The 22817-nt window shown below is 36.8% G+C and overlaps 1 protein-coding gene across 15 annotated transcripts in view; it reads left to right on the top strand.

The window, feature by feature from the left end:
- ESRRG (estrogen related receptor gamma) overlaps positions 1–22817 on the top strand; it is a 400294-nt gene that overhangs the window by 244327 nt on the left and 133150 nt on the right. Inside the window, exons 1-2 of one of the 15 annotated variants that reach the window (XM_027681701.1) lie at positions 12174–12179; positions 12864–12865. The exons of 13 other annotated variants lie outside the window; for them this stretch is intronic. The gene's annotated coding sequence lies outside the window, so the exon portion shown is untranslated. Of the gene's footprint in view, positions 1–12173; positions 12180–12863; positions 12866–16067; positions 16075–22817 lie in introns of those variants that run through there. One more of the 15 variants, XM_027681702.1, reaches the window with a different exon arrangement.

Genomic DNA, 22817 nt, shown 5'->3' with positions numbered 1-22817 from the left:
TGCTTGGGCCCAGTTGGCGCTGGATGATATTTACAGAGCGGAGCAGCCACTGTCAGTGGCTGACATTCATATGAATGACACCTGTCCCATCAGTCACCAGGCCGTGGTGTCACAGATGGAGAAACAACAATTGGCTGAATTACCCGGTGCTGCACACTTGACTTAATTCAGCTCATTGTTCTCCTACAAATCTAGAGGATGGCTAGTTCTGTGCTGGGAGCCCAGGCAGAAGCACAGGATGGGCTCAGGTGGTGGCACGTGCCTGCCCTTTGCTGCTCCATCAGAAGTACTCAGGGATAGGCTGTCAGTGGGAGGGGGTGGTGGGAAGGAGCCTCCACTCAGGGGCTGGAGCTTCAGCTACTAAAGAAGGCTGTAATTAATCAAAGAGCTGAAACTCAGGATTTCTCCCGGCGTTCTAGAACTTTTAATTTAGCTAGCTGAAAGTGCCCAGTGCACAGCCAGGTTAATGTTTAACTCTTGCAGTACTACGCTTATTCTGAGAATATACTGTCATCCTGAGAAGAATGAAGGGAGATGCTGTGCCTATTTCCTATGTCTGTGCAGTATGCAAAATCTTCAAAGCCATGGCCCTTCTGAAGTAGTTGATCTTGTATTATTCCTCAGTAGTTAGCACTGAAAAATTCTGTATCTGAGACACTGAATGAAAAGGACAGTTGCCGAGAGGCTTGTTTGGGGTAGTGTTTTTTTGGTTTGTTTTTGTGGGGGTCTTTTAGTGCCAAACGAAAGTTGGATCATGAAAATCAGTCTCGTTACAGACAAAAACAGTAAAGGCATTTAAATGCTTTCAGACGCTGTAACCATTTTCCTTTCTTTCTTTCACTTTCTCACCCTTTGCGAATCAGAGACAGTTCCTAGAGGACAGGAGAATAAAATAAACAAAAAAAGAAATTATTTTTCTACTCTTATGCCTGTGTTAGGTCTGTTTCGAATGCATTTGAATCCTACTGCTTCCATGCTCTTTTTCAAGTAGCACCAGATAAATACCTATGAAATACTGAGATGAAAGTGATCATTCTTACTTCACAAAATGTTTCTCTTTTTCTTTTTTCCTCTCCGCGTCCCTTTTGTGTTATGTCCTATGGAGTGACTGTATTTTTGTTCTAAGCTAATTCACTGCTGCTGTTTTGGTTAAAACTAATGTCAAGCAGAAAACCTGTAACATGCCAGAAACAGACTACAGTGTGTTGAAGACACAGCTTATGTTTGATTGTGTGTAAATACAGTTAGTTAGTTGGGTTTATCTGATAGCCTGGCAGAAAGAGAGAGGAGCAGTACAAACTGTTTTCAGTAACTGTGCTGTTCATACACCTGATAAGATTGAGAGTGCTTTCGAACTACTGATATGCTTTGAATAAGAAAAGAATAATCACATCCATTGGCACTGGCTTATCAGGAATGAAGTAAAATGCCAGCACTTTTACATTAGCAAAAGTAAATGTTTTAGACACTTTGGGCCATTTTTCCATTTAAATTAAATAGCAGGGTGCTTTTGAGTGTGCTGTAATGAATGGAAGGATTTATTACCTTGACAAAATTACAGGTGAATGTGTTTAGAGAGGAGTCCTCAGCAACAATAACAGCTCTTTTGATAAGTGGCCACATCTATTCATGCTTTTGGTAGAGATTCAGTAATTCTATCCTTTCTTTCTCTGTGAAGTGCAGTGGCTAACTTACAATGTGCAGTTTTTCATAGTGTAACATACTTGTGCATTTTGTAATATACTGGCAACATGTTTGATATTCGGCATGTAACATGGCTGTTCATGAAATAATCCTTGATCATTTACTAGTGTGTCCTCTGCCTTCAGTCGCTGTGTATTTTCATGTTTGAAAAAGAATATATCTCAGTTTTTGCTGGGAAGGGAAGGTATGATTCACCATTAACTTACCCCAGCGGGCATGAAAAATGCTCAGATGCACTATTACCTTCTCAAAGTTTACTGATTTTTATTTTTGTACCTTTTCAAAATTTATTTCTAGGTTCTTTCACAAGCTTACAATTAATTTTGTGATATTCAAATTTGATGAATGATAGTGCAAGAACATATTTGATTGATTTGGGATTATTATTGATTACTGTCAATGAGATTACTGTGACACACTGAAATCAATGATATGTGATTAAACCAAGGCACCACTGTTCTATACATTAGGTAGCAGTCGGGAATTTAGGAACTAAATGTTCACAAGCTATAAATTGAGAAATTGTTTAGATTGAAATAGCCCTTTGTTTGGCATTTATTCACCAAAATATGTTTCTTGGGAAAGTTAGTTTTCCAAAGTGCAGGCTTTCAGTAAAAGAAAGGTCATTGATTTAAGGTTTATTAAATTTTAGCTAAAAACAACAGGCTCCATTTGGGTGTAAAATAATTTAAGTACTTACTGCAGGCAACCTTCATGCTTTAGAGCTGTTGCTCAAAGGTTTCATTCTTCTATGAAGATGTCAACTGTAAATATAAAAATGCATCACTGAAAATGTAATGGTTTAAAGATTCTAACTGAAATAAAAATTCCTGCCTGGGGAAAGCACTATAATCAAAATAAAGTGGTCTTAACTTTTTTTTTCCTATGGAGGCCGCACTTGAAAAGAGTGCTTCAAGGCAGCAGGTAGCAAGGTTGGTAGGGAATGCCAATTTTTATTTATTTATTTATCTACTCTCCCCCACAGATGATGATAGTCTAGCTTTGGAATTAGCAATACACTTCAGCCACTAATACGAGGCAATACATAAGCTGCTGCCGCTTCCGAAATGCAGTATCCTGGCATTTAAGTCAACTTTATAATCTGGCAAAAACCCACTTGGCAATATTAAAATCTAGCTTCTGAAGCACTTTTATTTCTGAAAGCTTTTTATGTCTTTTTATATCTTTTTAGCATATATTTCTTAGGAGCAGTGGCCAGGATGTACACTTGATGGATGACTGGGGTGGGGAGTCTCCCCCCACTCCCTGCTTTTTTTTTTTCTTCCCTCTAATTTTAAAAAGAGGTGTGATACTTACACATTAGGTAATGCTGGAACATGAATACTGCAGATGCAGCTGTTTGACAAAATTAATGGGGGGGGGTTGTACCGTTGTTAGGTAAGTTAGCAGAGATTTGCCAAGCTAAGAAGGACAGCCTGCTGCCAAGCCCTTGCATCTGTCTTAAGAAATCTTTTGCTTCCACTGGTAGTGGACTGATTCAAAACTAAATGGAAAGAATGCCATTCATTTTAGCAGGTTTTGGATCAGTCTCTGTAATTGATTTAAAAAAAAATGAATGATTTGGTAGTATTTTAAAATAAATCAATGAAGAAATGGAGCCTGTGTCCAAGGACTCACTGCCAGGATGTGACATTTGCACTAGTATAGAGTTGCCTAAGGGAGTGTGACCAGGAAATAGTAAGATTACCCCATAATATTTTCTCTGTGAGCTTAAAAGCAGTGTTGGCATTATGCCCATATCTTCAGCCTTGTGTTGCCTAAAGAGGAGGTAGAAATCCTTCTGATGGAGATGGTAAGACAAAGTGAGACTGAACCCTTTTTTTCTTGGTTTTATGTCTGAATTGCAAGAGAGGTTGAAATGCTGAATTTAGGTGAAGATTAATTAATCTTAGTTTGTTCCTGGTGATGAATTTTGGATGTAAAGCTGTAACATGGAATACATATGTCTGCTTGATACATATTACCTTCCTATATATATGCAGAAACACCTTGGTGTTCCTATACAGAATTCAGAAGTTACAAAGGGTGGTCATTCAGCGTGTCTTTGCCGATGAGACGCAAAATAAATTTTAATAGATGGAGAATTGCCTTGACTGGCCTCCAACCAACATTTTATTTATGAAAGGTTCATATACTGTTTAAGAGCTATAGGAACTTGGCTCTTGGACAGAAAACATTTTTCTCTTTGTAGAAAGAAATAGGCCAAGATGACATAACAGGATAAAGGAGACAGAGTTCACTCTCCAAATATTCTGATGCTAGGTTATGTTTATTCTAGTCATATAAAGAGTACCTTAAAGTAGGTGTGAAAGTACTCTGTCCTGCCCTCCATTTTAGAGACTTTTCCAGTGCAAACTTTGTTATAGATAACAGTGCCTACATCTGAGTCTCTGAGTGGGTAAATATGCATGTGATTTCTGTCCCTGATCTCAATGCGCATTTTGCATCAATGTGTTCACCAAACAAAAGGTTTCTATTTTCACTGGATTTCCTTTCCTTGAGTCTCTTATTCTCCCTGGCTGTGAGCACTATGTAATTTCAGACCTATTCCTTTAATCACAGATCACATTTTTGTCTCTGATAAAGTATTCAATCTTCTATACAAATGAAGCCATAGGTGTGTTTTACTGCTGGGATCAATGGAAGGAAGATCTGACTTAATGACCTTTTTTTTTTTTTTTAGTGCTTAAGTGTGTAGAATAGTGTTGTGATTAAAAAACAAAAGCTGATTTCTACAACAGTAGCCTTTTGAATTTCACGTGAAAATATGCTGAAGGAAGTTTTTTTTATATCTGCAAAAGCCTGTTTCTCTAATTGTTCACAACAGGATGCATTATCAACATTTAGTACTTTTGTTAGAGCAAAGCCTATTATTTTATTAGGCACAAAGGAAAAGGTGAGTTGCATAGCATATATTTATAAAGGTTGTATCCATGATATTTCTTTCTAATATTTGCTATCTGGAGAAGACGTAGAAAAGCTAAGCATGAGGACTAAATAAAAACATATGCACTTAAAACCCAATTTAAAATTTTTAATAGCTGGGAGTAGCAGAATAAGGAAAATGAAGCAGGAATGTCAGGTCTTCCCTTTTACAGTTTTTGTGCAGCAGTCGGGGTTTTGTTTCCACTTTAGTGATTAGTTTTTTTGTTGGAGCTGGTGAGGATTGTCTCGAAGCAGCACAAACCACAACCCATCAGCAGACTGCTAGTCAGTAGCAGGTGTGAACAACATAAAACAGGATTAACGCTGAACCAGAGTGTGCACTAAAAACAGAACCCCTGCCTTGGTTTTACAAGGGCAGTAAGATAGAAGCACTCTTGTCATGTTTACTAAACAGTGTTTAGTGGACTATGTAAATGGCTCTGCTCAGCTGCAAAGAAATAAGTGCAAGAATTACTACATATTTGAGATTTTTAAAGACACTTTTACCTCTTTTAAGAGTACTGAGTACTCTTCTGTTAATGTTAAATCAAAGGCAGAGAGGCAAATGTCAAGGTGTTCAAAGTTAGCGCTTCAAAACTGAAGCAGAGGGAAGGGAAGATGGAATGTCAGCATTCGGCATATTAACTTTTTTGGTCTTTGACATAGTGGAGGAGGTAGATTTTATTGTCTTTTTGAAATTACACCTTTACAGCTTAGGGTTTAATGTCTGCTTATTTCTTCTGTACACATTTTCTTTTAAAAGGCAACTTTTCCATTCCTTTGTATTTGTGTTTGGGAGCTTTTAAAATGGTGTATTTATTATATCCATTACATTCAACATCAAAATCTGCCTTCATTTATGCTCTGTATTAAAACTAAGGGGATACATTTGCAGTGAAAGCAGAATTTACTTGTTGTTATACATTAGGATTGTTTATAAGCTATTCATATTTCCCTGCTTCTATCGGTATATTACATGACCAGAGAAATTTTCATGTTAGGTAAAGGTGTATTTAAGGTCAGAGAATTTTTTATAAATACTGTGTGTAATTCTACTAACATGTGAGTTGGTTTTGTTGCCCCCCCCCCCCTTTTTTTTTCTCTTTTCCATTATTCCCGGACCAGACTTTGAAAAGAGGTTAGTATCTATCAGGCTGCATTTACACTATATACTATATATGTAGTTTGATTTTAAAAAAGAAACACAACAAACAAAAGCAAGGGGGGAAAAAAGGCAAACCCAAAAAACCCTCAGCAGAAAAACCTTGAACAAAATAAAAAAAACAAACACCCAGTTCCAAACCCCTTGTAAACCAAAACACCAACTCACGAAAAACACAACTCATTTGTCCTGAAGTGGTTATCATTTTTAGGAGTTCTACAACCTCAGCCTTAGGAAAAATCATGACATCTGTTTGCAGAACTCTTAAGAAAATCAACCTCATGCTATTTAGTTTAGTTCAATTTCAGTATAATTATGTCTTCTTTCCTATGATGTTCTCATGAGATTGGGATTGACAGTTACTTTTCTCATAGAACAGAATAAAGTTTTTTTTTTATCATTCAATCTCCTCTCATAAGACTAACTCCTTGCAAGTTACCAGGTTATAGATATGTATTTACCCATGCTTGCTTTTTTTTTTTTTGTCTTCTGAAATGCCTTTATGAACAAAAGCTGCTTTTGTAAAGTCCAGACTGTGTCTTCACAGACACCTCTGCAACTCAACTCCTTTTGCTGTGAGAACATCCCTGTACACCTCCTTAGAGAGCTACAGGCCTGATTTTTGAGGGGATACCTCGGGCAGCACATGATGAGAGCTTTGCTTACACAAGTTGTCCACAAGGCAATGGCTGGTGTTACCCAAGCAGGAAGATAACATTCAAAGCTTAAATTTGAAGTTAAAGAGAATTGGTTTGTTTAAGAGCAAAAAGTAGTCAGGAATTAGTATATTTTCTAAAATACCTGGAGTACTCACATTACCTTATTAATTAGTGGATTTAAATCCATTAGAAGCAATTGCTTTAATACCTAAATTGTGGAAATATGCCCAAACCAGAAAGAACATAGTACTGGTCTTGTGACCTTGCAAATATAATAATTTCATTCTTTCTTACTCTGTTTTTCCCTCCACGTGCAGTTAAGTACACAGTTTCAGTGCTAAGAATATACATGATAGTTTCAACAGTGAGTTTTGCTGATGAAAACAGAAGGTAATTAATTAATTTTTCAGTGTATTAACTTGTTATCGGTAGTGAGACAAGCTTACGAATTTAATACACTTTTTGAATCCAAGTTTGGTTCTGTGATTGCTGCTCCAATAATGTGCATGTTCCTGTTGTGACAACCTGGCAATGGCTGAGAGGTTTATTTTTAAAGAGGGTGTTCCTGCATGTTCAGAGTTCTGTTCATCTATTGTTGTTGAGAAAACAGCTTATATCATCATAGTGAAATCATGACTTGTGTGATAATGTTTATAAAGTGCACTGCTTTTACTGTCTCTCTGTGATGTTGTAAACTGGTTACTATAACGTGCAATGCTTTTCTGTAGCTGGTAGTGCATAGTTCACCATTTCTGTTGCATAGTTTTGTCAATTTGCATGTATGATCTCTGTATCCTTTGACCTCTTTCATTTTTCTTTTTTTTTTTCTTCTCTCTCTCTTTTTTTTTTCCCTGCTTCCTTTTCTGAGAGGTGGTAATATAAACCCTTGAAGTTCAGGATTTTCAGTTAGGACATGTAAGCATACAGAAGTTGTGCTACTTATCCAAAGTTTATCCTAAGTGCTTAACCTCTTTGGCCTCAGAATCAGTCTGGGCATCCCATGAAAGCAGTCTGTCCCTTGAGGTTTTCTGTAATTCCTGGCTTCTGCCAGGTCAGGAATAAACAAGAAGAGACTTTTTGATAATGCTGCTATGTCTTCTCCCTGGGCCAGATGAAACTAGATGCTGTATTATTATGTTTATTATTATTTGAGTCCCTAATGAGTGTATTTAAATCTCTAAAGAGATAAGTTCCTGTTTGTTTCACGATTTAGTTGCCAGTTTGGACCAGTTCTCGTTTACCCATGCAGGTTTATTTACAGTCAGTTTCTCTTACTAGTTATACCAGTATGCTCAGGGGGAGCAGAATATTACACAGGACATGTCTCAACTTAGACTTTTTCTTTTGTACAATCATGTAATTGCTTATTCTAACTAAAAAAAAAAACAAACCCCAAAAATATTTTGACTCAGTAGTCAAATGTAATTGCCAATCAATTCCGTATAATGTACCCTGTTAGTATTTATATTATGGTCGTATGGAGGCCCCTGTCATGCTACTGTCCTTGGTGTACAGTGTGTAAATACACAGGCAGTTCCTATTCAAGGGCTTTGCTGGCTACAAATGCAAGCAATTCATGAAAGCTGCTTTTTTAATATGGCAAGTACAACCATACTCTGTATGTGTGCATATATAGTTGCATAAAATTTGTGTGTGTGATTTTGTATTTTTAATTTCAAATACACCAAGGAAGGCTCACAAGGAAGTGTGGGTTGTTTTATTGCAGATCAGCAGAAATCTTTCTGGTGTTTGATGGCGAGGTGGGTGGTGTCACCTGGGTCAGCTCAGAGAAGGTGCAGTTAATGAGAAGGAGGTAGAGGGAAAAGATCTGTGAAAGGGAAACAGACCAGGGAGCAACACAGGCTGCTGTCGCTGACATAGCACAAGGGGTGTGGTTTTGATTTTGAAACAGTGATTTCACTTAATACACTGAATCAGTTGCCTGCTGACTTGAACAGGAAAATGAAGTTAATTACTTCTGCTTATTTGGACAGCAATACATTTTGTATATAAAGGGCAACTTCTGTGATACAATGATACTGGTGCCCCTCAAACTCTGCCAGATGTGTCATCAGATTTCTTTTTTTTTTTTCTCTTTCATGTATTCTTTTACAAAGCACGTATTATAATTTTTTGGGTTTTTTCTTACTATCATCTTCAGTGTGTTTTGCCCAGTGTTCCAGAGAGGAAAACATCATATTAAATTGTTAATTTTTTCAGTCAAAGACAGACTTGCTACCTCACCTTTTGTTTGCATTTTCCATAGTATTATCAGATATTTTGTAATAAACTTACTAGTTCTATATATCTCTTGGGATGGGAAGCAGAAGAAATTCAGTCAAGAAACATACTTATGTAGATGAAAACTGAGGCTTCACTGTATGTAGTGAATATTATACTAGCTGTTAAGACTTCTTCTAAAAACTGTGACTATGTACCAGAAGATACATAGATTTATATAAAAAAAAATTAAAACAGTTGCCTGTGAAAGTATAGAGGTATTTGGGAATTGAAGATGAATCAAAATTTTTGTGAAGTCATAAGTTTAAGATCTTGGTAAGATTTCAGGCATGTTTTGTTTTATGCATAGCACTCAGGAGGCTTGCTGGAGAATAGAGATGGACTTTTCTCCTTTAAGGGAAGAGAGAAGGGAAATGCTTCTTACACACTCTTAAGTAGATTGCATTTCGGTTTAAAAAGCGTATAAGCATCTGGTCATTTATTTAACTAGTTCACATAGTATTGTATGTAAAGGGTTTTTTCCCTCTGCGTGCTGCTTTCTGCTACACTGATGATAATGTACCTGGAAGGAAAAGGCAGTCCAAGCTGAGGCAGCCAGCGTCAGACAGGGCGGTCTGCCATCTGTCCCACCTGCTGCATTCATGTGTCCATCTGGTTACTGCAATAGCTCATTGCGGGCTTCAACAGAAGAACATTGAGGCTGAAAAGAAGGCAGTGTGAATTATTTAGGTAGCTAGTGTAAATAAAGAGAGGGGGAGAGGAGCAAAGGAGGGGAGTTGTGAGAGGGAGAAAGCACTCTCTTACTCCTAGATGCTCTGGAATGTGTTAATGCATGAGAGCATTTGATTTGCATATAGATTTAGATGTATAGATCATTGTGAAGATTACAAGCCAATGAGTTTTATCTAGATTTAGATAGCTCTCAGCCTGGTTTGCACATAAAATATAGCCAGTTTCAGGAGGAGAATCTTTGGGGACTTTAAACCTAAGTGAAACTGATGAAATGTAATGCTTTTAGGTATTAATTTAGCAGAAATAAAATATTTCCGTTAAGGGCTTTCTGTGCCCTTTGTTAACCAAGAATTTATAACTGCTTTGCATAGTCAGTGCTTTATACACACTCTGTGGTTTTGATTTGGTTATAGTTACATTTGTAGTGATCTGTACTTTATTCTAAGAGGAAAAGCAGTTGACACATGCTTTTCCTTTTCCTTGTTCTCTCATGTTTATCAGGTGAAGATTAAATCCAGTCATCAAACAAATAATTTTCCAGCTGTCAGTATATATATATTGTTACACAGACAAATATATATGCTTTTCTGCTGCATAAATATACATAGAACACTTAAATATTTTTAGATATTTTTAATGGAGATGAGAAAACAGAATTTCATAGTTACAGTGGCCTTAAAAAATAAATAGGTTTATTTTCAGGTTGCTTGCTTGAATTTCAAAATGACCACCAGAAGGTTTAGACTATGGTGGATTGTTTATTGCTAAAATTGAATTATTGTTAGAAAAGAAGAGCCATTAGTTCTAGGTTTGAGCATAAAAATTCATTTGCATCATTCTATTCTAGACATTTTAATAATAATGGTGCTGTGTCAGATTTTTTTATTTAATGTTTGAAACATTAGTCCAGTGCTGTGTTTAAAAAAATTAAAGATTGGCTTCATACCTAGGTATGTTTCCTGATGTCAGATTCTTCTTCCTTTTGTCAGACTTTCCTGGGCCAAAGAACAAAACCAGGATCATCTTAAGAGGAATCCTTGAAATTGTGGGAGGGTTTTGTGCCATTGTTTTGCCTGGGTTTAGATCTGCAGAAGAAAGGGACACAGCATCTTGAAATCCTAGCAGCCTGGCTACTTCTCTAAGATTTGCATGAAATTCAGCTGCAGCCTTCAAAGGGATTTGAGTGGATTGGATTCTTTAAGGTTAGTCCATGTCAAACCTATTAAGTTCAATTCACATGCAAAACCCTTTTTACGTTTTTTTTTTAAGCCAATAAGGCTCTAACTACTATTAAGGCACATCGTGTACTTGCAGTAGAACGTACATGGTAATGGATCACCCTACTGGCACGTGTAACTAACGAATAATCCACTTTGTCATCTTTCAAATTAAAAGGTTCTGTGTCGTGTATCTTTCTCAGATTGAAGAAGTTTTGTTTGCAAAAGTTGAGATCCTGGAGACTATTTTAAAGTATCTGAGTCAGTCTGAATATCCATCTTACATCTAAAATGTGATCCCCATTAAATGAAGATTAGTTTAGCCTTTGAAAGTAACTTAAACTATGATTCTTAACTTTCCAGGTCTGTGAGTTCTCATTCTTCCTGTAGAGTGACTCCACTGTTAAATAATTTTGGGAGTACAGTATATGTACTGTGGTGAATCGGGAAACAATTACAGGGGGAAAAAAAGATGGAAATACTTTATGGCGTATAAAAGGATTAGCAGCTACTTCAGAACTGCAAGGACATGACTTTAAAAGGAACACTTAAATTTTAAATTTAAAAGCCAATTGAAGGAATTCTGTGCATTTAGGCCGAAGCTTCTAAATGCCTTGTGCACCAGCAGGCTGTGAAAGGACTGCCAAGTGAACACACATTACCTCAATTAGATATTTTCCGAATAAATGGATGTTAGTAGGAATTTTGGTTGCTTCTCATCCTGGAGCTTTCTGCCCTATGTGAGGTCTGCAAGATTTGCCCTTCATTTTGTGAATGGCTCTGTGTTGTTATTGCTTTGGTTTGAACAATGGCATAAGTTTTTCTAAAATGCTGGCCAGATCCTGTAACCAGGTGAGCTGAATCTTGAAAACAATTGTGTCTTTACTGCATGGAACCAAATTCATTTGCGTTTACGGTGCCTGCACTGTCACCCGGGTCGTCAGTTATCTAGCAGGATGCTGGAATCAAAGTTCTGTCCTGATATCACTGAAACTCACTGTTTTTCACTCTGGTTTTAAAGGTGAGGGAAAAGTAGTCTCTTCTCCCTGTACTTTTTCTAGTCGCAGTTTGAACTTTACATTTCGTGCTCAAGGAAAGCTCTGCTTTCAGCTATGTTTAGATCAAAAATGGTTGATTTGTGTGTACTGATTGAGAACAGGGTATCTTCTGTTGATTTAAGGTTCCAGATGCTCCAAGTCTTTTAAAAATATACTTTTATGAAACAAGTGGAAACGAGCATTTTTTCCTTTTCTGTGTTTCAAGGAAAGAAGCAAGTATCCCTTAAGATATATTTCATGTTTAGAATGCCCTTTTTTCTTAGCAGAAGCTGAAAAGCTGCTCCTTAAATGAAACACTAGTTTTTGGGACTAAATCCTTCAAAGCTTACATGGCCAAGTCACTTGATATGGTTAACAAATTCCCTGTCAGAGTACTTGGAGGAAGGGGTTAAAGGATGTTGTCCAGGTTCACTTGCATCTTGTACAACAAATATTTAGTTTTTTCCAGTGTAGAAAAGGAGTATAATTATAATATATTATAATGTAAATATATTAAGTACTATAATTAGTTGTCCTGTGTTTGGCGCTTTTTTTTCTCTTTTTTTTTTTTTTTTTAAGTTTTCATCCATTTAAAGAACTGAAGTTGCTCTGACCTGTGGTCAGAATCAGAATTCTTTGTTGTGTTCCATGACCTCTGAGAGTAATTTTTAAAAAAAGTACCTAAACCAGGAATGTTTTTGTGTGTAAAAATCATAATTCTTTATCTAAACCTTTTTTATGGACAGCACATAAGCCATTCAGAGTTGTACAGAGCTTGCAGCTCTAAATACTGATGCCTTGTAGTATTAATATGCCTGTTTACAGCATTATTAATTATATGGGCTAAGTAGCAAATACTAGCGTTTATGTTGCTATTTGATAGCGTTCCATAAAGCCTGTTGTTTTCTTCCTTGTAGTTAGTGAGTCATGTTGTTATATACATTTCTGATGTGTTAGTATTTGAGGAGGTGAAGATAGTAGTTTGCTGAGGGAATGAAGGGGATGAAAATCCTGTCTAGAGGTGTGTACCCCGAACTTTGTTGCTGAAAAGATAGTAAGCATCTCATTGAAGAGTATAGTCATATCGTAAGGATTACATATCTGTGTTGTCTGTTGGGGTGGTTCTTTTGGCAAAAGGGTGATTTACTATCATACTTCTTCAGAGTGGTAGAATAAATACAAAAAACTCTATATTGATACTACTAATTCCAGGTTAAAAATAGCAAATCTGGCTAAATTTTTTTGGCTTTAACAACTTTAGGTTCTAATAGTGTAAACAGAAGTAGTCCTTCTTGTTCTTGTTTATACTTATTGTTGGCAGTCACTGAATGAAAGTAGAATGGGGAGAGCAGGGCAGAGGGAGAAAGGTTAAGTGGCAGAGAAGTTGAATTGCTTCAGTGACAGATTCTCTCCAGAAAGGCTTCGAATTGTTTTAAGGATCAGTTTGGGAAAACTTGAGTTGAATGCACTTCATTACTGTGCATATATTGCATTGCTAATGTTGCCAGTCACTTATTTGTCATAAAAACAAAATTTACTTTCCAAAATGAGGGTAGAGAACACTGGGGAAATTTTAAAAAAACAAGTTAAAAAAAAAAGTAAGTTTCATCAGCTGCAAAACTGGTTGGAATTTTATCTGTGTTATTTTATTGTGAGATTCTTAAAACATTAGAGCAGCTTATTAAAACAATATATATTTTACTCCTGTGATAATAGTAACACCAGAGAAATAGTTTCAGAAATAGTCATCAGTGATCTAAGGGGAAATGTAGTTCCTCAGTTAAAGCCCACACCAACCTCTAAATGAATCTGTTTGTTCCCAATGGAGATCTGTCATTGATGCAATGTAGTTCTTACATTAGGAATCTTGCATCCTATCAGCTAGTCTGAAACATCTTGTTTTGGAAAAGCCTCACCATATGAGCTGGGAGTCCAGGAGGCTGTGTGCTCAGTCCCTCTTCAGAAAAAATGTGCTCAATCTGTTTCAGACGAGTTCCCCGAAAGATGGGTTAAATCAACTGATTGAGCTGATTTTCTCTCTTGAGGTGATATTTTATTTATATGATAAAATGCTTGGAAAGTGATTAATTTGTCAGGGGAACATCTTGTTACTGTAAATTTGCCGAATGTGTAATAAAATTGCCATAACACAGATGGGAAAATGAAGATCTTTTAAACTGAAATAACTGAGCAGTCTGCCTACAATTTCGGCGCTTAAAATTAACTTAGTTAAATTTCTTTGTCATTTTTACCCCTGGAAGAATGCAGGCTGGGGAAGATTTGTGGCAGATGTGTGGCGTGTGTTCGTATGTGCAGTGGGTGGAGGGGACAGGAACAGACTCTGTAGTTTTCCTTCTGCATCAGAAGGATCTGATAGATTTATTAAATTTCTGCCAGGGTTCCTTGATTGAGTGAATTTTTAAAAATGAAAATATACGGATCAGATACTCCTTCCTAGTAGCAGAGAATTTAAGAATAGGGGACCTTTGTGGGCGTGAACCTCAAGTCACTAAGATGTACATGAAATAGTGCTTTTGCGCCACTTTCTGCAGGATTGCTTTTGAATGAGAGCTGAATAGTGTAATACACTTCTTAAGTCTTTTTATAGCAGTCTCATACTGTACAGAATATAATGTAGATTATCTAGGGGTATACTTGAAAAGTCAAAGGAAAGGATGCCTTCCCTATGCCTGCGTTGCAGTGTGTAACAACTGAAAATAGCATTAGTAAAGCAACAGTGCCTTTTATTCATACCTTTTACTACTGCCTGTCCATCTGTCCACTGAAATGAGCCACTTATCATGCTTCTGTGTTTTTCCCTTTCAACTTAAAGAATTATGAAAGGAAAATTCAATTTTTCGTGTCCTTTTATGACAGGTAGACTGGAGACTGTGGTCATTTGGATTAAAAACATATCCATCACCACAAGCTGACAGGTTATTATTATGTCTTCTTTGAATAAATGAATTTTATCCCTACATGTTGGAAGTCGAAGAATGGGAACTTTTTATATAAATAATTATCCTGGTAGTGATGTACTGCATACTGTTGCCATATTTTTTCACTTTTACAGCATTCTTGGCCTTATCACCCATAACATAAATCTCGGCCTCTCATATTTAATACAACCTGTAGGATAACCATGCCTGTATAATGTACAGACAGCCAATCCCACATCATCATTTGGCTATCATTATTTGTTGCCCTATGACAGATGCTTCAGTTGATGTCCCTTTTTGGATTTTACAGAATGATGCAGCCATCCAGGGGTAGATGAAAGTGGCCAGTTTTAGATGTTCATGCCCATCTCCACAAGCACTCTCAGTTTATTAAGCTTCCAACTATAGGCAGTTCAAGTCTTGAGTATATTGGTGTTATCTTAGTTGCTCATAATTTATTTTTCAGAACACCTGGTTATTCATTCCATGAAGCAATAGTAATATAAAGATTTATTGTCAGACCCTCAACTGTGTTAAGGACCAGGGAAGAAGTGGAGCACATTTGGTGTATGTTCTAGGCAGATGCTTAGTGAAACAATTTTTATTCCAGACCTCAGTCCTATCATGATAAAAAAAAGTGAATCCCAGTCTGGGAGAGTTATCATTTAATACCCTTCTATTAACTTATCAGGGCTGATCCTCAATTTCATGAGCATCCTGAGCTTGTGCTGAAACTGGTGAGGCACAGAACTTCTCAGGATCAGATGCACGTGTTATTTGAGTTCATTGGTGGAATGACATGCTCCCTTCAGACCAATCGTTCTTTCACTGCTCACCCAAGGACAGTCAACTTAAGCAGAACTTTTAGCTCTGAAAGAAATAAATATTTGATCCAGGATTAATACTGGTGAAGCAAATCTATCATTAAAATACAGCTGAAATTTGCAGTGTGCAATATGGAGTAATTAATGCTGATCTCTTCATATAAAGCTTTTCTTGGACAAGCCTCTCAGTGATGTTTTTCAGAAGAGATGGCCACAGGTGAAGCATGTAATGATTGCAGCATATGGATAGAATCACTTCATAATTGCAAGTAGAGACATCCCTGTTCTAAATGTTATAATTGGGCAGGTACATATTTGTTACTTTAAACAGTTTTTCTGGAATATGCTGAATTTCCTTTTTTTTCGCCCTGTGACTCCCACCAAAATAGAACGTAAAAGATAAGCAAATAGAAACAATATCAGGACTTTGTGAGAAGCTTATCCTGCAAACTTGCTGGAGTCATGCAAACATTTTAAAAGTGAAAGCCATTGCTTCCTGACCTTTGCTGCTGATATCCAGAGGCAAATCTCTGACATGTAAACCCAGCGGCATAAATAGGTTTGAATTACACATAGTAATATGTGAAGAACAAGGAACTGTGAAAAGCCAAAGGTTTATTTATTTGTTTGTAAAAATCCGTAATCACACATGAAAATCCAAGATAGACTAAAAAAGACTTAAGCTGCATAGGTTTTGCTTCTATAAATTGTCTGATTTATCTCAATATGTGATGAATTCAGTCGTCGGTACTGTGCCCAAATAACATACTGAACTATTTGCTTTGTCTATTTTTTATTTCTAGTGCTTCCAGAAGAAAGATAGATAAACAAAGAGTAGAATTTGATGACAGAGGGTTTTTTTTTCTTCTTACAGTTTTCATTTACAATTGTTACAGGTCTTCATAGTGTAGAAGTAGAAATGTTGTGCATTAACAGATAGGGCTCATATCACTCAAATGGTTTAGTTCAAATAAATAAATAAATAGACTGCTGTGCTTTCTGAGTCCTTGCATGTCAGTGTGATTTTCTTTGGGTGCAGTAGGTTATGGTAATCCACTTGCATCTTGTGTATCAAGAGCATCAGGACCTTAGACCCTCTGAAATCACAGGCTGGGTTAGGGAATAACACCATTAGCTAGTATAAATTTGCAGAACTTCAGAGTTACTGGGTCTATTCCCCCGTACCCAAGGTTTTGACCCACAATGAATGGCAGATGTGCTGTATTTGGAATAAATTTGATTTTGATTTTCTAGCTACTATTCCCATTAAAATAACAAACCTGACACCGTTCATAAAATTACCCAGATAATTTAAGCAATTTGAGAATCAAGCAGTGATATTGGAGGAGGAGGCTTCTTCAGAATTCATGTTCATCTTTAGAACTGGCATCTCTGTTCATGGCTGTGTCACAGCAGTTAAAAATTTGTTTATGGAAGGAATGATTGAATTATTTTATGCATTACTCTTTTGTATAATGAAAACTAACATTCCTTCTGCATTTTGTAGAATACTACTGTTCTATCAAAGTATTTATTTTCCTAGTGTTGTCTGCCTCTTTCATTTCAAATCTTTAAAAAAAACCCCAAACATAAAAACCTTGGGCTATTCACAACTACACATTGCTCACACATTACCCTGTGTGCTGGCTAAAGCTGTTCTTTTCATAGGCTTTATATTTAGGAAGGCTACACACAAAGAACTTGCTATTATTAAACAGAAAAATAAACATTTTTATTTAGGAGTAAGTAAAAATTTAATTTATTCTTAAAATAAGTTTCCCATTCAGAAAAAAACCTGTATATTTCAAAACAATGGAAGTTCCATTTCTGAAGTTCAAGGCAAGTTTCTTTCTCAGAAATAAATATTAAAACTTCCAAGGCATGTTTTGATCAAAGCCATGGAAAGCAAACAAACAGGCAAAATATACTGGATTGGAATTCCCCAGGACCATCATACGGTTCCTATGGTTCCATACTATGTGCTGCTGAGCAGTGTTAGGCAACTCTTCACCTTTCTATGTCTTGCTTTGTGCATCCCTAAGACTGAGATAGAGGTACTCCCTGGAAGTGTGTTAAAATCAGTAAGTTAAAGATGAACATTATTAATAATTAGTAACATCATATTATTAGTAGTAATATTTGTCGAGGTCCTTTTTTTCCTTTATATGTTGATTTCAAGGGGAGCTGGTCAGGGAGCTCTGTGTGGGAACCAGGAGGAAAGCTGAGTCACCCCTAGACCCAGTAGATGAGGGACTGCCTGTCTGAGAATGCTTAGCCATGGAAAGGCTTGGTCCTGTACTTTGTTTTCAAGTCCCACAGAAGTGATTGGGATTTTTGTCATCATAACACAGCTAAAACTCAGACCATGGCACTCCAGAGACTGTTTTAAACCACTTCCAATTTCTGTCCCTACCTTTTTGGTTTCCTATAGATATTTGCATCTCATAATTTGAAAGGAATATTCTCTCCCTCATAGAATCTTATATCTCCCTCCTTTTAGTTTCCTTAGCAAAATACAGTTTCAAGCTTTCAATATGAGACCGTGACAAAGTGATTTTATAGCCAGTACTGAAAGTGACTAAACTTGACAACAATTGTATTTTATGACAACCTCTGCTTTCAAGTCCTCAGCCTGCTTTCCTATCATCAGCTGTGAGATTTTTTCCTTTTTTTTCCTCTCCCCTTTCCCCTGATGACTTTTTTCAATTGTGAGCAGTTCTGTATCTCTGCACTGACTGAAAACAAATCCTTTTACCAGGAGTGCATTTTAATGGGTGGCATGCTTCACTTAAGTCACCAGAACCTAAACAGCATAATATTCAATTTTTTACCAACCCAGAACCAAAGCTTTTCCTTGAGAGAGATGTTCATAAGAGTAGTGGAAGAATTAGTATTACAGAACTAAACCAGATTAGGAGGGAATGTGAATTAGATTTGGTAACAGATGGTGCCGTGGAAATTAAAGGTGCTTTGCGAATGGAAGCGACAGCAGCTTGCCTCTTTTCCTCTCCTGTCTCTCTCTTTCATGCGCTTGATAGACGGGTATAAATCACAACAATCCCGTCTTGACAGCCAATTTCGAGAATTTGATCTGGTTAAAGACATGGCTTTCCTGCTCCACTCACTGAAACTGGCTGCTATTTTATTTTTATACAGCACCTTGTCATATTTAGGAAAGTGGAATCACCTGCCTCCCTTTAATGAAATTTTCTTTAATTACAGTTTTAGCTCTTTAGTGTTAATTACTTTTCCATTCAGCCTGAGTTCTCAGGCTGTCTCATAGGGATGTATTTCTCTCCCCCACCCCACCTCCCTGCACTATTCACGCATATGCTTTCATTTTTCTAAAGATGCTTTTCGTTGTTGGAAGTTGTTGTCAGATCCATTATAATTAGATCCTAATTATCAAAATCATCATTATTGCGTAGGAAGAGGAAGCATTGTAAACAACTGTTAAAGTTATAGATTTTTGTTTGACAGAGGAGAAACCTTTCAGGATATACATGAATAATAAACAAGCAAACAAAAAGCCCTACTGAAAACTCTGGGAAACATATAAAGATCTGGAGGGCAAACTGCCTTCTTGGAAGGAAAATCCACCCAGGTTATCTTTTCATACCTATTTGTTAGAGTCTAATCCCATATTTTTTTGGAAAAGATCAGAATAAAATTATCCTGTTTCAGTTTGCTTATGTAAATGTTCATCTTTGCTCCTCTCATTGAGCTTTCCTGATATAAAAATCACTTTTCTGATGTGTGTCAGGATTGACTTATGGTTGCCTTAATACAATTACTTTTTGTGTTTAGGGCAGCAAGTGTAAGTGAAGAGACTGCTGTGATGTGTGGAGGTGTGGAGATGCTTCTGCCATACACATACACTAAAAGTCCTCAGAGTGAAAGAGAAAAATAATGGCCTGTACCTAAAAAAAATATAAAAATAAAACCCTCTCAAAGTAAGAGAAGATCCTTAGAGCTGGCAACTAACAGTTGGTAGAAATAAAGCTTCCTACTGGCAGTCAAATCAAATGTAGTAACAACTCAACGACTCCCTGCTGCTTGCTGACAGCATGGTGTAACACACTGGGACAAACATTCACTTAAACACTGATTGCAGGAAAACGTCATTTTCCAACTCACCAAGTAGCTTCTTGGTTGTGTGTGTGTGTGCGCACATGGATGTGCAGGGGGGATTTAAAACTGGTGGCGTGTGTCTGGGAGGACGGGCAGGACGCATTGGAAGCCAGCTGAGTGAGGGGGTGGGAGAAGGATCACTTGCTTTATAAGTTTTAGTCCTGAGTCTTTTAAGACGCTCACTCTCTGATACTATTTCTGGTGTGTTCTCTCTAATCGCTTCTCCAATTTAACAGAGCTTGGCGTGCAAATTATAATTCTTCTGTTATAAATCTGCAGAAAATCGGTGAGGGAGCTGGGTGGGGAGACAGGTACATGGTGTGCACACACCTACACTCTGCCTTTCAGCCATGGAAGGAAATTGCTGCCAAAAATTATGAAAAATCTGATGATGCAAACTTTGACTCTCTCTTGAGACAGAAAGCATTTTTTTGTCTTCTTTTTCCTTTTGGAAAGTGATGAATGACAGCTCTGTCTCTGTGATCTGTAGTACTGGCTTTCTGACTGGTGCAAGTAACTGCTTTTGATGCAGTAATCATTTCAAAATAATCCCTCTTTAGAAAGCCTGTTATGTTCTTGAATGAATCTTTACTTATTTTTGTAGTTTTTTATTTTTCTCCCTTGAGGTAGCTGAATGTAGCATTTCATTTTCTTTTGCTATTTCAGCTGATTTCCCTTAATAAAAAGAATCCTCACAATTAATAGATGACTCCTTCACACTTTACCATGTCCTCTGGGGCCTAGAGACATCAGGTGGATTCCACCTGATACCACTGGAATATAACCACAAGTAGAATAATATTCCATAACAGAAAAACACCTTCTTAACCAGAGTTTTTGCTATCTTACAATATGTGACATGAATTACTATTCTGCAGTCTGAAGTAGAGGAATAAAATCTTACTCTTCCTGATCAGTATACTGATTTACATATGGTAAGGTTTGGCCATCATTCTAGTAGCTTTTTAATTGAAACTGTTTGGGCATGGGAAGTCTCTTGGTGTGAGTTGGTGCAGCCCTCAACACTTCTCTTGGTTCAGAGCTGGCTTTTTGCGAGGATGTTAAGTACTGTAGCAACAGAAAATATATAACATTAGGCTAGAAGTCAGTAAATGAGAGAATGTAAGTCAAAGGTATTACAATGATATTATTGTAGCTTCCAACAATAGCCATGTTCTAAGTGTGTATAAAGGTTAGAGGCAAAGGAGAAAAAGAGAAACGTAAAAACTAAGTAGATATATGAAGTATTTCATGAGGTTTAAGCTGTGTCAGGACCATAATATATACAGAAACTACAAAATCATACATTTCTTCATGTCTAACTTTCAGGCATTCCAGAATGATTTTGATGCTAGGTGCCATCTACTTTTTGTGTTGCTTTCTCTTCAGTATTTGCCTTTTTTTTTAATGTATTTGAAAGCTAAATCATCAGACCATACTGAAAAGGTGTCTTTTCCTACTTGAAATACATGAATTCCATACAAGTAGGCAAATCTTTTCTGCAGGAGATGTTCTGTGGTGATGGCCTGCCTAGTAGTAGTGCATAACAGCTAATAGGGTATTTTTTGCATAAAACACATGCAAAAATGAAGGTCAGGTTTGCAATTTTTATATCTGCTTTTATTTTTTGCCTTTTAGTCAGAGTTTTATTTGGGTTTGTCAGTGTATTGCAGTAATATGTATTGGGTACATTGGAAACCTCATGTCACTGAGGGCTAGCACCTTTTCAGATGTCTGGTGTTTTGGCTCAAAAGTGCAAGGTCCTTGAGTATTCTTCCTTGTTTACTTTTTGTTCCCAAAAGAGTACTTGATGTAAAGAGTAATATTTTTTCCGTTTAAAAAGATCTAAATTCTGTTGCCTGTAAGTGCTTCAGCTTTTAAATTCAGAAGAGTAATGTTACAGTCTGTCAAACCATAGAATCTGTATGCTGCAGAGCCTGTGCATGTCTAAGGATACATTTAATTAAACCAGCATTAGTGCATCTATACAGACTTATTAAAACACTTAGTTTGTCTCAATAATATTGATTAAATAGCAGTAGTTTGTTTAATCTAAGTGTATTTTTGCTATTACTACATTACTTCCAAGTAATCAGGGTAATAGTCATCATCAGTGAAATATCACGTTAGTTATGAAGTAATGCCATAAGAATTGATTTAGACTTGGCAGGAAAGGAAGGCTTTCTGTCATATAGTGCCAAAGCCTGATTTGGATTATTAGAATGAGAGTTTTAAACATAATTTCTGTTCGTATAAACAGGGTGTGCTTTATAGGCTTATAGGTTATTCCATTCTCTGAGTATCCATTATATCAAGGAACACCTCAGACAGTTAATTATGCAAAACATCGTGTAAGTAATTACACAGTATTATTATGCATTTAACAGTTTTATTGATTTGCCAGTTGCTCACTTACAGTATTTAGGGCTATAAACAAGAGATGCTCACCCTCAGTTGAAATAGGTCCAAGGAAATGAGCTAAAGATAAATGACAGTCGTATGCATTCTTGCATCAGATGTAATCCTTAAACGTAGAAGCTGTCAACAGTGAGAATTTGCAACACATTGGGGTACCTCAGGATCATTTCCTTCTTGTTAACAAAGTTTATCAACCAGGAAGCATGGGAAATCTACTTGAAATAGAAAGTGGAGCAAAAATGAATATTTATTTATGATGGGGGAGGAGGTTAAAAAAAATCCCCCTGGTTTTTTAGGGCCTGTAGTAGTTGCAAGTCAGCCACTTGAATATTTTGCTTTTTTACAAGCAGCATAAGAAACAAAGTGCCCTCTCAGATGAGGTGCAAATGTGAAGGGCCTGAGATAATGGCTTGTTTGGGTTTTGTTTTGTTAAACTAAAAATGACCACACTAGTCTTCTAGTGTCTTGTGTATAGGAATTGCTTTAGCAGGGCTTGGTAGATTGCATATCAGGCAATAATAACTGTTTGGGAAGCTGGATCCTCTGTCAGCTAACTCAGGCCACTGCTGGTAACAACATGATGGCTTCAAGCATTGCTGCTTCTATTCCGGCTGCTAGTGACAGCTGCTCTGGAAGAAGGCATTGGCTTGCTTTGCTTTCCTCTACTAGGGTGAAGTGGTGAAGGTTTCAAGAAAACTTAAAAGAAAGAAGAAAAGCAATGAAACGTTCAACATTTCTTAAAAAAAAAAACAACAGCAGCAACAAAAAAACCCCCACCACTGTTCTGTTTTGCATAGGGTACTCTTT

This window comes from Neopelma chrysocephalum, unplaced genomic scaffold, assembly GCF_003984885.1.
Source record: "Neopelma chrysocephalum unplaced genomic scaffold, ASM398488v2 Primary Assembly neopelma1_61b, whole genome shotgun sequence".
NCBI classification, from domain to species: domain Eukaryota; kingdom Metazoa; phylum Chordata; class Aves; order Passeriformes; family Pipridae; genus Neopelma; species Neopelma chrysocephalum.
This window is presented reverse-complemented; position numbering and strand designations above follow the sequence as displayed.